Source organism: Oncorhynchus kisutch, linkage group LG18 (genome assembly GCF_002021735.2).
Source record: "Oncorhynchus kisutch isolate 150728-3 linkage group LG18, Okis_V2, whole genome shotgun sequence".
Taxonomy (NCBI): Eukaryota; Metazoa; Chordata; class Actinopteri; order Salmoniformes; family Salmonidae; genus Oncorhynchus; species Oncorhynchus kisutch.
In genome coordinates this window covers 36,084,073-36,097,675 of record NC_034191.2, presented here as the reverse complement: position 1 = coordinate 36,097,675, position 13,603 = coordinate 36,084,073, and the positions used below count along the sequence as shown (strand labels likewise).

The 13,603-nt window shown below is 48.8% G+C and overlaps 1 protein-coding gene across 1 annotated transcript in view; it reads left to right on the top strand.

Moving 5' to 3' along the window:
* Nucleotides 1-1,017: 1,017 nt before the first annotated feature.
* LOC109909379 (protein yippee-like 2) overlaps nucleotides 1,018-13,603 on the top strand; it is a 35,800-nt gene continuing 23,214 nt past the window's right edge. Inside the window, exon 1 of the mRNA XM_031795925.1 lies at nucleotides 1,018-1,259. The gene's annotated coding sequence lies outside the window, so the exon portion shown is untranslated. The remainder of the gene's footprint in view (nucleotides 1,260-13,603) is intronic.

Genomic DNA, 13,603 nt, shown 5'->3' with positions numbered 1-13,603 from the left:
TAGAACGTCTCTAATACGTCATATATAGACTTATTGTGCCTTTTCCAGTTTCAAAATAAAAGTCCAACAAGTGAGATAATTGGAAATGTACATTTTAGTGATTTAGCAGACGCTCTTAGAGCGATTTACAGGAGCAAATGTGGTTAAGTGCCTTGCTCAGGGGCACATCGACATATTTTTTCACCTAGTCAGCTCGGGGATTCGAACGTTTCAGTTACTGGCCCAACGCTCTTAACCTCTAGGCTTTATATCCCACTAACATCCGAATATATGTACAACAATCACCAGACATCAGTCAGTAAAGATTTCGAACAGGATCTATAGAATAAAATATACAACAATAAGGCATATTGAACAGAAAAGGCAACGCATCTATGTCTCGTGTCTATCAGGATTGCGGCTAAATTACCATTAAACTCAGGTCAAGTTTATAGATGTTGAAGCCATTTGGTAAGAAATTAGATTGTTTATATCAAACAGCACGTCCCCAAGTATAAACATCAGATGGTGCTGATCTGCTTTCACACGCAACCTTTACTTTCACCTCATTTGTATTGAGTGTGGTTTAAAACCACCACTAGGAGGCAGCAATCAGTTACACAAAGATTGGAAACGAACTATCTGGTTTGCACGTTTTGGTTTTTGCCCTAGCACTACACAGCTGATTCAAAAACCAAATCCCCTGACCGATTTTGGGAAACCCTGAAGTAGGGTGCAAGGAGAGTCCACCAAACGTCAAAACAAGTCATATGAAGGGTTAATCTTTGATCAAAAGTTGAGTTGTTGAAGTCCATAGTCCATTGCTGTGCCTATTCTGCCTATTTATATCATTTCAACACAATTTCTGAATGATATAGCTTTCCTCAGCAAATAATTTAATACAGGTCTGTATCTGTCTCTGTCCTAAAACTGAAAATAACTGCATGTAGCCAGCCTAACATTAGGAACAAGAGTATTGGTTGCTCCTGTCTATTCATAACCAATAAGCGCAGTGTTGCTATGCATTATCGCTGTATTGGTTGGCGGACACGGCTGTCAATTTGTCTCCAGAAGAAGTACAGTGTGATTCTGTGCAAATACATCAAACTCCGTCTGGGCACCGCGCGCTTGAAAGCATTGCGTCTGCACGACTTTCCAGGCTGGAGAGGAAATTTACTCGAAAGGAATGCGAAGAAGGTTTTAGGTTTGGCATTGCTACGAGGAAAACGAGGAGGTGCGACTTTTTAAGTGGTCAACATATATTTTTCTTCTATTCAAAGGTAAATCTATGTAAATCATTGCCATAACGTGTGTGTGTATATATATATACACACACACACACACTTGTGTTATAATGGGGAATCGTTTGCTGTCATAATAATTCTTAAATTACATTTCAGTTGCATAATGAAATGGTTGACCGTTATGGTGGAATAGGCTTTTATAATTGAATTGCCCAATGCGGTTCAGAATGTTGCAAGCTGGTTGTTTATGTTGCGGGCATGGATGGGATGGCAAGGTCTGCAGTGGAGCTGGTTGTTATTATTATTACACGCTACGCGTGGCCTGATACTGCACCACCAGCAGTCGCAGGCAGGAATACCGTATGGGAGAATCGAGCGCATTAACATTATCCAGCCTGCTGACAATGTCAATATCATCATATACAGTGGAGTAGCGCAAATTCCGAGCAAAAAAAATAAAAAGTGTCGTACAAATCAAAATATATTATATATTTGAGATTCTTCAAAGAAGCCAACCTTTGCCTTGATGACAGCTTTGCACACTCTTGGCATTCTCTCAACCAGCTTCATGAGGTCATCAACTGGAATGCATTTTAATTAACAGGTGTGCCTTGTTAAAAGTTCATTTGTGGAATTTCTTTCCTTCTTAATGTGCTTGAGCCAATCAGTTGTGTGTTGACAAGGTAGGGTTGGTATACAGAAGATGGCCCTATTTGCTGAAATGTTTTTTATTTTTTATTTATTTCACCTTTATTTAACCAGGTAGGCCAGTTGAGAAAAGTTCTCATTTACAACTGCGACCTGGCCAAGATAAATCAAAGCAGTGTGCCAAAAACAAACAACACAGAGTTATACATAAACAAAGGTACAGTCAATAACACAATAGAAAAAATCTATGTACAGTGTGTGCAAATGTAGAAGAGGGAGGTAGGCAATAAATAGACCATAGAGGCGAAATAATTACAATTTAGCATTAACACTGGAGTGATGGATGTGCAGATGAATATGTGCAAGTAGAGATACTTACCCTCTTGCTCTTTTGCACCCCAGTAATAGTATGGGGGTGTGCTATTTACAGATTGTCTGTGTACAGGTACAGTGATTGGTAAGCTGCTCTGACAGCTGATGATTAAAGTTAGAGAGGGAGATATAGGACTCCAGCTTCAGTGATTTTTGCAATTTGTTCCAGTCATTAGCAGCAGAAAACTGGAAGGAAAGGTGGCCAAAGGAAGTGTTGGCTTTGGGGATGACCAGTGAAATATACCTGCTGGAGCACGTGCTACAAGTGGGTGTTGCTATGGTGACCAGTGAGCTGACATAAGGCAGGGCATTACCTAGCATAGACTTATAGATGACCTGGAGCCAGTGGGTTTGGTGACGAATATGTAGTGAGGGCCAGCCAACGAGAGCGTGCAGGTCACTTTAGGGACAAAACGGATGGCACTGTGACAGACTACATGCAATTTGCTGAGTAGTGTTGGAGGCTATTTTGTAAATGACATCGCCGTAGTCAAGGATCGGTAGGATAGTCAGTTTTACAAGGGTATGTTTGGCAACATGAGTGAAGGAGGCTTTGTTGCGAAATAGGAAGACGATTCCAGATTTAATTTTTGGATTGGAAATGCTTAATGTGAGTCTGGAAGGAGAGTTTACAGTCTAACCAGACAACTAGGTATTTGTAGTTGTCCACATATTCAGAAATGTCCAGAGTAGTGATGCTTGTCGGGTGGGAGTGGCAGCAATCGGTTGAAGAGCATGCACTTAGTTTTACTTGCATTTAAAAGCAGTTGGAGGCCTCGGAAGGAGTGTTTGTATGGCATTGAAGCTCGTTTGGAGGTTTGTTAGCACAGTGTCCAAAGAAGGGCCAGATGTATACAGAATGGTGTCGTCTGCGTAGAGGTGGATCAGAGATTCACCAGCAGCAAGAGTGACATCATTGATATATATAGAGAAAAGAGTCGGCCCGAGAATTAAACCCTGTGGCACCCCCATAGAGACTGCTAGAGGTCCGGACAACAGGCCCTCCGATTTGACACACTGAACTCTATCTGAGAAGTAGTTGGTGAACCAGGCGAGGCAGTCCTTTGAGAAGCCAAGTCTGCCGATAACAGTGCGGTGATTGACAGAGTCGAAAGCCTTGTCTTTTATCAATGGCAGTTATCATATCGTTTAGGACCTTGAGCGTGGCTGAGGTGAACCCATGACCAGCTCGGAAACCAGGTTGCATAGTGGAGAAGGTATGGTAGGATTCAAAAGGGTCGGTGATCTGTTTGTTAACTTGACTTTCAAAGATTTTAGAAAAGGCAGGGCAGGATGGATATAGGTCTATAACAGTTTGGGTCTAGAGTGTCTCCCCCTTTGAAGAGGGGGATGACCACGGAAGCTTTCCAATCTTTGGGGATCTCAGACGATACGAAAGAGAGGTTGAATAGGGTAGTAATAGGGGTTGCAACAATTTTGGCGAATAATTTTAGAAAGAGAGGGTCCAGATTGTCTAGCCCAGCTGATTTGTAGGGATCCAGATGTTTTTTAGCTCTTTCAGAACTTAAGCTGTCTGGATTTTGGTGAAGGAGAAGCGGGAGGGGCTTGCTGCAGGGGGTGCTAAGATGTTGGCCGGGGTAGGGGTAGCCAGGTGGAAAGTATGCCCAACCATAGAAAAATGCTTATTGAAATGATCAATTATCGGATATTTATCGGTGGTGATAATGTTTCCTAGCCTCAGTGCAGTGGGTAGCTGAGAGTAGGTGCTCTTATTCTCCATGGACTTTACAGTGTCCCAAAACATTTTGGAATTAGTGCTACAGGATGCAAATTTCTGTTTGAAAAAGCTAGCCTTAGCTTTCCTAACTGACTGAGTATATTGGTTCCTGACTTCCCTGAAAAGTTGCATATCGCGGGGGCTATATCTGTTCTTAGTTCTACATTTTTGAATGGGGCAGGCTTTTTTAAGATGGAGAAGAAAGCACTTTTAAAGAGGAACCAGGCATCCTCTACAGACAGGATGAGGTCAATATCCTTCCAGGATACCCGGGCCAGGTCGGTTAGAAAGGCCTTCTCGCTGAAGTGTTTTAGGGAGCGTTTGACAGTGATGAGGGATGGTTGTTTGACGTCTGACCCATTACGCACACAGGCAATGATCGCTGAGATCCTGTTTGAAGACAGCAGAGGTGTATTTAGAGGGCAAGTTGGTCAGGTTGATATCTAAGAGGGTGCCCATGGTTACGTATTTAGGGTTGTACCTGGTAGGTTCCTTGATCATTTCTGTGAGATTGAGTGCATCTAGCTTAGATTGTAGGACCAGGGTGTTAAACATGTGCCGGGTTAGGTCACCCAACAGTGCGAGCTCTGAACATAGATAGGGGGCAATCAATTCAGATATGGTGTCCAGGGCACAGTTGGGGGTTGAAGGTGTTCTATAACAAGTGGAAACGGTGAGAGACTTGTTTTTGGAAAGGTGTATTTTTAAAAGTAGAAGCTCGAATTATTTGGGCACAGACCTGGATAGTATGACAGAACTCTGCAGGCTATCTCTGCAGTAGATTACAACCCCGCCCCCTTTGCAGTTCTATCTTGTCAGAAAAAGTTATAGTTAGGGATGGAAATTTCAGGATTTTTGGTGACCTTCCTAAGCCAGGATTCAGACACGGCTAGGACATCCGGGTTGGCAGAGTGTGCTAAAGCAGTGAATAAAACAAACTTAGGGAGGAGGCTTCTGACGTTAACATGCATGAAACCAAGGCTTTTACGGTTACAGAAATCAACAAATGAGAGCGCCTGGGGAATGGGAGTGGAGCTTGGCGCTGCAGGGTCTGGATTAACCTCTTCATCACCAGAGGAACAGAGGAGGAGTAGGATAAGGGTATAGCTAAAGGCTATAAGAACTGGTTGTCTAGTGCGTTCGGAAACAGAGAGTAAAAGGAGCAGGTTTCTGGGTGCGGAAGAATAGATTCAAGGCATAATGTACAGACAAGGGTATGGTAGGATGTGAATACAGTGGAGGTAAACCTAGGCATTGAGGTGAGGTCACCGAATGTGTGGGAGGTGGAACAAAAAGGCTAGCTAAGGCATATTGAGCAGGGCTGGAGGCTCTACAGTGAAATAAGACAATAATAACTAACAAAAACAGCAATGGACAAGGCATATTTACAATAGGGAGAGGCATGCGTAGCCGAGTGATCACAGGGACCAGTGAATAGCTAGGCGAGCTGGAGACACGGCGATTCAGACAGCTAGCGGGCTGGGGATAGCTTGTTAGCAGAAGGGCCTTAGGGGAACTTTGCGATGGAAGAGTCTGTTGGAACCCCTAAGACGTTTTTTCGGCAGAACAGTCGTGATGGATCGGTGGGGCTCCATGTCGGCAGTAAAAGGGTCCAGGCCAATTGGCAAAATAGGTATTGTAGCCCAAGAAGTGGCTGATGGACCTCTTCAGCTAGCCTGGAGATAGGCCTAGCACGAGGCTAGCTCCAGGCTAACTGGTGCTTGCTTCAGGACAGAGTCGTTAGCCAGGAGTAGCCACTCGGATAGCAGCTAGCTAGCTGCGATGATCCAGGTGAAAAGGTTCAGAGTTTGCGGTAGGAATCCAGAGATGTGGAGATGTGGTAGAGAAAAAGCAGTCTGATATGCTCTGGGTTGAATCGCACTGTGCAGACTGGCAGGAGTTGACCAGGCTGAGGCTAGCTGATGACCGCTAGCAGTGGCTAACTGACTACTACTGACATTCTTCCGGCGCCGACAGAGATGGCCGCCTCGCTTCGCGTTCCTAGGAAACTATGCAGTTTTTTGTTTTTTGTTATTTCTTACATTAGTACCCCAGGTCATCTTAGGTTTCATTACATACAGTCGAGAAGAACTACTGAATATAAGAGCAGCGTCAACTCACCATCAGTACGACCAAGAATATGACTTTCGCGAAGCAGATCCTGTGTTCTGCCTTTCACCCAGGACAACGGAATGGATCCCAGGCAGCGACCCAAAAAAACAACTTCGTAAAAGAGGGAAATGTAGCGGTCTTCTGGTCAGACTCCGGAGACGGGCACATCGTGCACCACTCCCCAGTATACTTCTCGCCAATTTCCAGTCTCTTGACAACAAGGTTGATGAAATCCAAGCAAGGGTAGCATTCCAGAGGGACATCAGAGACTGTAACGTTCTTTGCTTCACGGAAACATGGCTCACTGGAGAGATGCTATCGGAGTCGGTGCAGCCAGCTGGTTTCTCCACGCATCGCACCGACAGAAACAAACATCTTTCTGGTAAGAAGAGGGGCGGGGGCGTATGCCTTATGGCTAACGAGACGTGGTGTGGTCACAAAAGCATACAGGAACTCAAGTCCTTCTGCTCACCTGATTTAGAATTCCTCACAATCAAATGTCGACCGCATTATCTACCAAGGGAATTCTCTTCGATTATAATCACAGCCGTATATATTCCCCCCCAAGCAGACACATCGATGGCTCTGAACAAACTTTATTTGACTCTTTGCAAACTGGAATCCATACATCCTGAGGCTGCATTCATTGTAGTTGGGGATTTTAACAAGGCTAATCTGAAAACAAGACTCCCTAAATTGTATCAGCATATCGATTGCGCAACCAGGGCTGGCAAAACCTTGGATCACTGCTATTCTAACTTCCGCGACGCATATAAGGCCCTGCCCCGCCCTCCTTTCGGAAAAGCTGACCACGACTCCATTTTGTTGATCCCTGCCTACAGACAGAAACTAAAACAAGAAGCTCCCACGCTGAGGTCTGTTCAACGCTGGTCTGACCAATCTGATTCCACACTCCAAGACTGCTTCCATCACGTGGACTGGGATATGTTTCGTATTGCGTCAGACAACAACATTGACGAATACGCTGATTCGGTGTGCGAGTTCATTAGAACGTGCGTTGAAGATGTCGTTCCCATAGCAACGATTAAAACATTCCCAAAACAGAAACCGTGGATTGATGGCAGCATTCACGTGAAACTGAAAGCGCAAACCACTGCTTTTAATCAGGGCAAGGTGACCGGAAACATGACCGAATACCAACAGTGTAGCTATTCCCTCCGCAAGGCAATCAAACAAGCTAAGCGTCAGTATAGAGACAAAGTAGAATCTCAATTCAACGGCTCAGACACAAGAGGTATGTGGCAGGGTCTACAGTCAATCACGGATTACAAAAAGAAAACCAGCCCCGTCACGGACCAGGATGTCTTGCTCCCAGGCAGACTAAATAACTTTTTTGCCCGCTTTGAGGACAATACAGTGCCACTGACACAGCCTGCAACCAAAACATGCGGCCTCTCCTTCACTGCAGCAGAGGTGAGTAAAACATTTAAACGTGTTAACCCTCGCAAGGCTGCAGGCCCAGACGGCATCCCCAGCCGCACCCTCAGAGCATGCGCAGACCAGCTGGCTGGTGTGTTTACGGACATATTCAATCAATCCCTATCCCAGTCTGCTGTTCCCACATGCTTCAAAAGGGCCACCATTGTTCCTGTTCCCAAGAAAGCTAAGGTAACTGAGCTAAACGACTACCGCCCCGTAGCACTCACTTCCGTCATCATGAAGTGCTTTGAGAGACTAGTCAAGGACCATATCACCTCCACCCTACCTGACACCCTAGACCCACTCCAATTTGCTTACCGCCCAAATAGGTCCACAGACGATGCAATCTCAACCACACTGCACACTGCCCTAACCCATCTGGACAAGAGGAATACCTATGTGAGAATGCTGTTCATCGACTACAGCTTGGCATTTAACACCATAGTACCCTCCAAGCTCGTCATCAAGCTCGAGACCCTGGGTCTCGACCCCGCCCTGTGCAACTGGGTACTGGACTTTCTGACGGGCCGCCCCCAGGTGGTGAGAGTAGGCAACAACATCTCTACCCCGCTGATCCTCAACACTGGGGCCCCACAAGGGTGCGTTCTGAGCCCTCCCCTGTACTCCCTGTTCACCCACGACTGCGTGGCCACGCACGCCTCCAACTCAATCATCAAGTTTGCGGACGACACAACAGTGGTAGGCTTGATTACCAACAACGACGAGACGGCCTACAGGGAGGAGGTGAGGGCCCTCGGAGTGTGGTGTCAGGAAAATAACCTCACACTCAACATCAACAAAACTAAGGAGATGATTGTGGACTTCAGGAAACAGCAGAAGGAACACCCCCCTATCCACATCGTTGGAACAGTAGTGGAGAGGGTAGCAAGTTTTAAGTTCCTCGGCATACACATCACAGACAAACTGAATTAGTCCACCCACACAGACAGCATAGTGAAGAAGGCGCAGCAGCGCCTCTTCAACCTCAGGAGGCTGAAGAAATTCGGCTTGTCACCAAAAGCACTCAAACTTCTACAGATGCACAATCGAGAGCATGCTGGCGGGCTGTATCACCGCCTGGTACGGCAACTGCTCCGCCCACAACCGTAAGGCTCTCCAGAGGGTAGTGAGGTCTGCACAACGCATCAACAGGGGCAAACTACCTGCCCTCCAGGACACCTACACCACCCGATGTTACAGGAAGGCCATAAAGATCATCAAGGACAACAACCACCCGAGCCACTGCCTGTTCACCCTGCTATCATCCAGAAGGCGAGGTCAGTACAGGTGCATCAAAGCTGGGACCGAGAGACTGAAAAACAGCTTCTATCTCAAAGCCATCAGACTGTTAAACAGCCACCACTAACATTGAGTGGCTGCTGCCAACACACTGACTCAACTCCAGCCACTTTAATAATGGGAATTGATGGGAAATGATGTAAAATATATCACTAGCCACTTTAAACAATGCTACCTAATATAATGTTTACATACCCTACTATTACGGTTTTCTTCCGTCGAAAGAGAGTCGGACCAAAATGCTGCGTGGTTAATTAGATACATGTTTAATAATGAAGAAAACACGAACAATACAAAAACAATAAACGTACAGTGAAAAACGAAACAGCCTGAACTGGTGCTAACTAACACAGAGACAGGAACAATCACCCATGAAACACTCAAAGAATATGGCTGCCTAAATTCCCAATCAGAGACAACGAGAATCACCTGCCTCTGATTGAGAACCGCCTCAGGCAACCATAGACTTTGCTAGAACACCCCTAAGCCACAATCCCAAAACCTATGAAAAACCCCCATACATAAACACAACAAAATAAACCCATGTCACACCCTGGCCTGACCAAATAAATATAGAAAACACAAAATACTAAGACCAGGGCGTGACAGAACCCCCCCCCCCCCCCCCAAGGTGAGGACTCCCGGCCGCACACTAAACCCATAGGGGAGGGTCCGGGTGGACGTCTGTCCATGGTGGCGGCTCCGGCTCGGGACGTGGACCCCACTCCAACAAAGTCTTAGTCCCCCTGTAACGTGTCCTTTGATTGGCGACCCTCGCCGCCGACCTTGGCCTAATAACCCTCACCAAGGACCCCACTGGACTGAGGGGCAGCTCGGGACTGAGGTAGAAGCTCGGGACTGAGGGGAAGCTCGGGACTGAGGGGAAGCTCGGGACCGAGGGGAAGCTCGGGACCGAGGGGAAGCTCGGCACTGAGGGGAAGCTCGGCACTGAGGGGAAGCTCGGCACTGAGGGGAAGCTCGGCACTGAGGGGAAGCTCGGCACTGAGGGGTAGCAGATCCTGGCTGACTGGCGGATCCTGGCTAGCTGGTGGTTCTGGCAGATCCTGGCTGACTGGCGGATCCTGGCTAGCTGGTGGTTCTGGCAGATCCTGGCTGACTGGCGGATCCTGGCTAGCTGGTGGTTCTGGCAGATCCTGGCTGACTGGCGGATCCTGGCGGTTCTGGCAGATCCTGGCTGACTGGCGGATCCTGGCTAGCTGGTGGTTCTGGCAGATCCTGGCTGACTGGCAGATCCTGGCTGACTGGCGGATCCTGGCTGACTGGCGGATCTGGAAGATCATGGCTGACTGGCGGATCCTGGCTGACTGGCGGATCTGGAAGATCCTGGCTGACTGGTGGATCCTGGCTGAATGGCGGATCTGGAAGATCCTGGCTGACTGGCGGATCTGGAAGATCCTGGCTGACTGGCGGCTCTAGCTGCTCTGGCTGCTCCATGCAGACAGGCAGCTCTGGCTGCTCCATGCAGACTGGCAGCTCCATGCAGACTGGCTGCTCCATGCAGACTGGCAGCTCTGGCTGCTCCATGCAGACTGGCGCTCTGGCTGCTCCATGCAGACTGGCAGCTCTGGCTGCTCCATGCAGACTGGCAGCTCTGGCTGCTCCATGCAGACTGGCAGCTCTGGCTGCTCCATGCAGACTGGCAGCTCTGGCTGCGTTGAACAGGCAGGAGACTCCGGCAGCGCTGGAGAGAAGGAAGGCTCTGGCAGCGCTAAACAGGCGGGAGATTCCGGCAGTGCTGGAGAGGAGGAAGGCTCTGATAGCGCTAGACAGGCGGGAGACTCCGGCAGCGCTGGAGAGGAGGAAGGCTCTGGCAGCGCTAAACAGGCGGGAGACTCCGGCAGCGCTGGAGAGGAGGAAGGCTCTGGTAGCGCTAAACAGGCGGGAGACTCCGACAGCGCTGGAGAGGAGAAAGGCTCTGGCAGCGCTGAACAGGCGAGGCGCACTGAAGGCCTGGTGCGTGGTGCTGGCACTGGTGGTACTGGGCCGAGGACACGCACAGGAAGCCTGGTGCGGGGAGCTGCCACCGGAGGACTGGTGTGTGAAGGTGGCACAGGATGGACCGGACCGTGAAGGTGTACTGGAGAGCCTGAGAGCAGAGCTGGCACAGGACGTGCAAGGCTAGGTAGGTACACAGGAGGACTAGTGCGTGAGGCTGGCACAATCTTCACCAGCCGACTAACACGCACCTCAGGACGAGTATGGAGCGCTGACCCAGGTGCCATCAAATCCCCGACACGCTCCGTCGGGCGAATATCGTACCTAAAGCACCAAACTAGCAACTCCCTCATAACTCTCTCCTCCACTTTCCCCATTAACTCCTTCACAGTCTCTGCTTCACTCACCTCCAACACCGGCTCTGGTTCTGGTCTCCTCCTTGGCTCCTCACGATAAACAGGGGGAGTTGGCTCAGGTCTGAACCCTGACTCTGCCACACTCTCCCTGAGCCCCCCCCCCCCCCCCCCAATACATTTTTGGGGCTGACTCTCGGGCTCCCATCCGCGTCGCCGTGCTGCCTCTTCATACCAGCGCCTCTCGCAGCCTCCAGTTCTTCTTTGGGGCGGCGATATTCTCCAGGCTGTGCCCAGGGTCCTTTTCCGTCCAATATCTCCTCCCAAGTCCAGAAGTCCTGTGATCGCTGCTCCTCACGATAAACAGGGGGAGTTGGCTCAGGTTTGAACCGTGACTCTGCCACACTCTCCCTGAGCCTCCCCCCCTCAAGACGTGCCGCCGTGCTTGTCTCTTCAACTCCATTCTCCTATAGCCCTCTTCACACTGCTCCAGCGAATCCCAGGCGGGCTCCGGCACTCTCTCTGGGTCGACCGCCCACCTGTCTATTTCCTCCCAAGTTGTATATTCCAACCTTGGTTGCTCCTGCTGCTGCTGCTGCCTGTCACCACGCTGCTTGGTCCTGGTGTGGTGGGTGATTCTGTTACGGTTTTCTTCCGTCGAAAGAGAGAGTCGGACCAAAATGCTGCGTGGTTAATTCGATACATGTTTAATAATGAAGAAAACACGAACAATACAAAAACAATAAACGTAACGTGAAAAACGAAACAGCCTAAACTTTTTTTTTTTTATAAAAAATAATTTATTACCTTCAATACCATTCATTCTTTACAACTCATAATTTTCATACATACTTCAACAATGGTATTTTAATTTAACTAAACAAAACAAAAACCCCAAACAAACCTCAGGGGAGCATCTTCCCTCCCCGTCACCCTACAAACTACCTTTCCCTATCGCCACGTCCCTAATCTATCCCCTTACAAATCTAAATGACACCCAGCCCTAAACCCCCCTTCCACCTCTCCCGAGCAGCATGCTGCCCCCACTTCCTCTCCTCCCTCTTCATCCTCCCCCTCAAATCTCCTTCCACCCTCCTCACTATCCCTTCCACCCCCCAATCTCTCCCTGTCTTCACCATGTTCTGCCTGGCTTCCCACAGCCCCCGTTTAAAGAGACTCATGAGAAGCCAGAGCAGTAACCTGTCCCTATCCGTCCCTCTCGCTCTCCCTACACCTCTCTCTAACCTGGCCCACGTCAATACAAAATCCCCCCTTACCAAACCTAACAACACCCGTGCCCCAGCCCATACTACTCCGGCAAAGGCACAGTCCCAAAAGACATGGCGCACAGTCTCCTCCCTGCCACAAGAGGATCTTGGTCCGAAATCTGGGCCTCCATCACTTCTCTAATGTCCTCCGGCAACCACCTGGACAAGTGTTCTAAAAACACATTTCCCTGCTCTACATCTATTTCCCTTTCCTTAAATAAACCTTGGAAATGATCAGTTGTCACCCTGACCATATCCTCTGGTTCTCTAACTATACTACCATTTTCTTCCCTAATGCCATGCCATTAAAGAACATAGCGGAACAAGTCTCATTGTGTTCTAGAAAGCCACTATGCGCACGCTCCAGGAAAGCTCGAGCCTTCCGCTCCTGCAACTCCCTGAGCTGCGCCTTTAGGGTAGCGGATCTCTCCCAGTCAAACGACCCGCCGAGGTTGCCTGCCTCATACTCGAGTTCAATTAACCTTTGGATACGATCCACCTCCCTCCTCTCCTCCCTTTTTTTCCTCTTGCAATACCCTATTATAAAAGCCCTAATCCTCACCTTAACTAATTCCCACCACTCTAACACCCCCTCGCACATGGGCCGGAGGCCTTCAAGCCTCCAAAAGAAATCATAAAACCCGTCAACAAAAGCCTGCTCCTCCAGCACATCCCGATCTAACTTCCAGTACCCCCTACCAAAGAGGCAGACTGGCGACCCCACTTGCAGGAGCACCCCGTCGTGATCCGAAAAGAAAACAGGCAACAGCCGCCCAGACAACTTACCCAAAGACCTGGGTACAAAAATATAGTCGAGCCTCCGCTCAACCCCCCTGGAGTTGCGCCATGTAGGACCGGCCATTTTCGGAGTAGTGTGCAGACCACCATCAACCAGACCATGGCAAGCCATTAGCCTGGTAATGGCGCCTGCACTGCTATCCCCCCCTATTCCTAAATCTGTATTAAAATCCCCCCCTATCACTAATTTCCTATTTGTGACACACAGGGGCGTCAGACAGTCCACCATCTCCCTCCTGTCTGCCACCACCTGTGGCCCATACACCACCACTAATCTAAATTTACAATCCCTTATCGTGACATCCACCCCTATAACCCTCCCCTGCATTACCACAAAAGAATCCTCCACTTTTACCTCCCTGTGCCCACACAAAATCCCTACCCCCGATGAGTGCA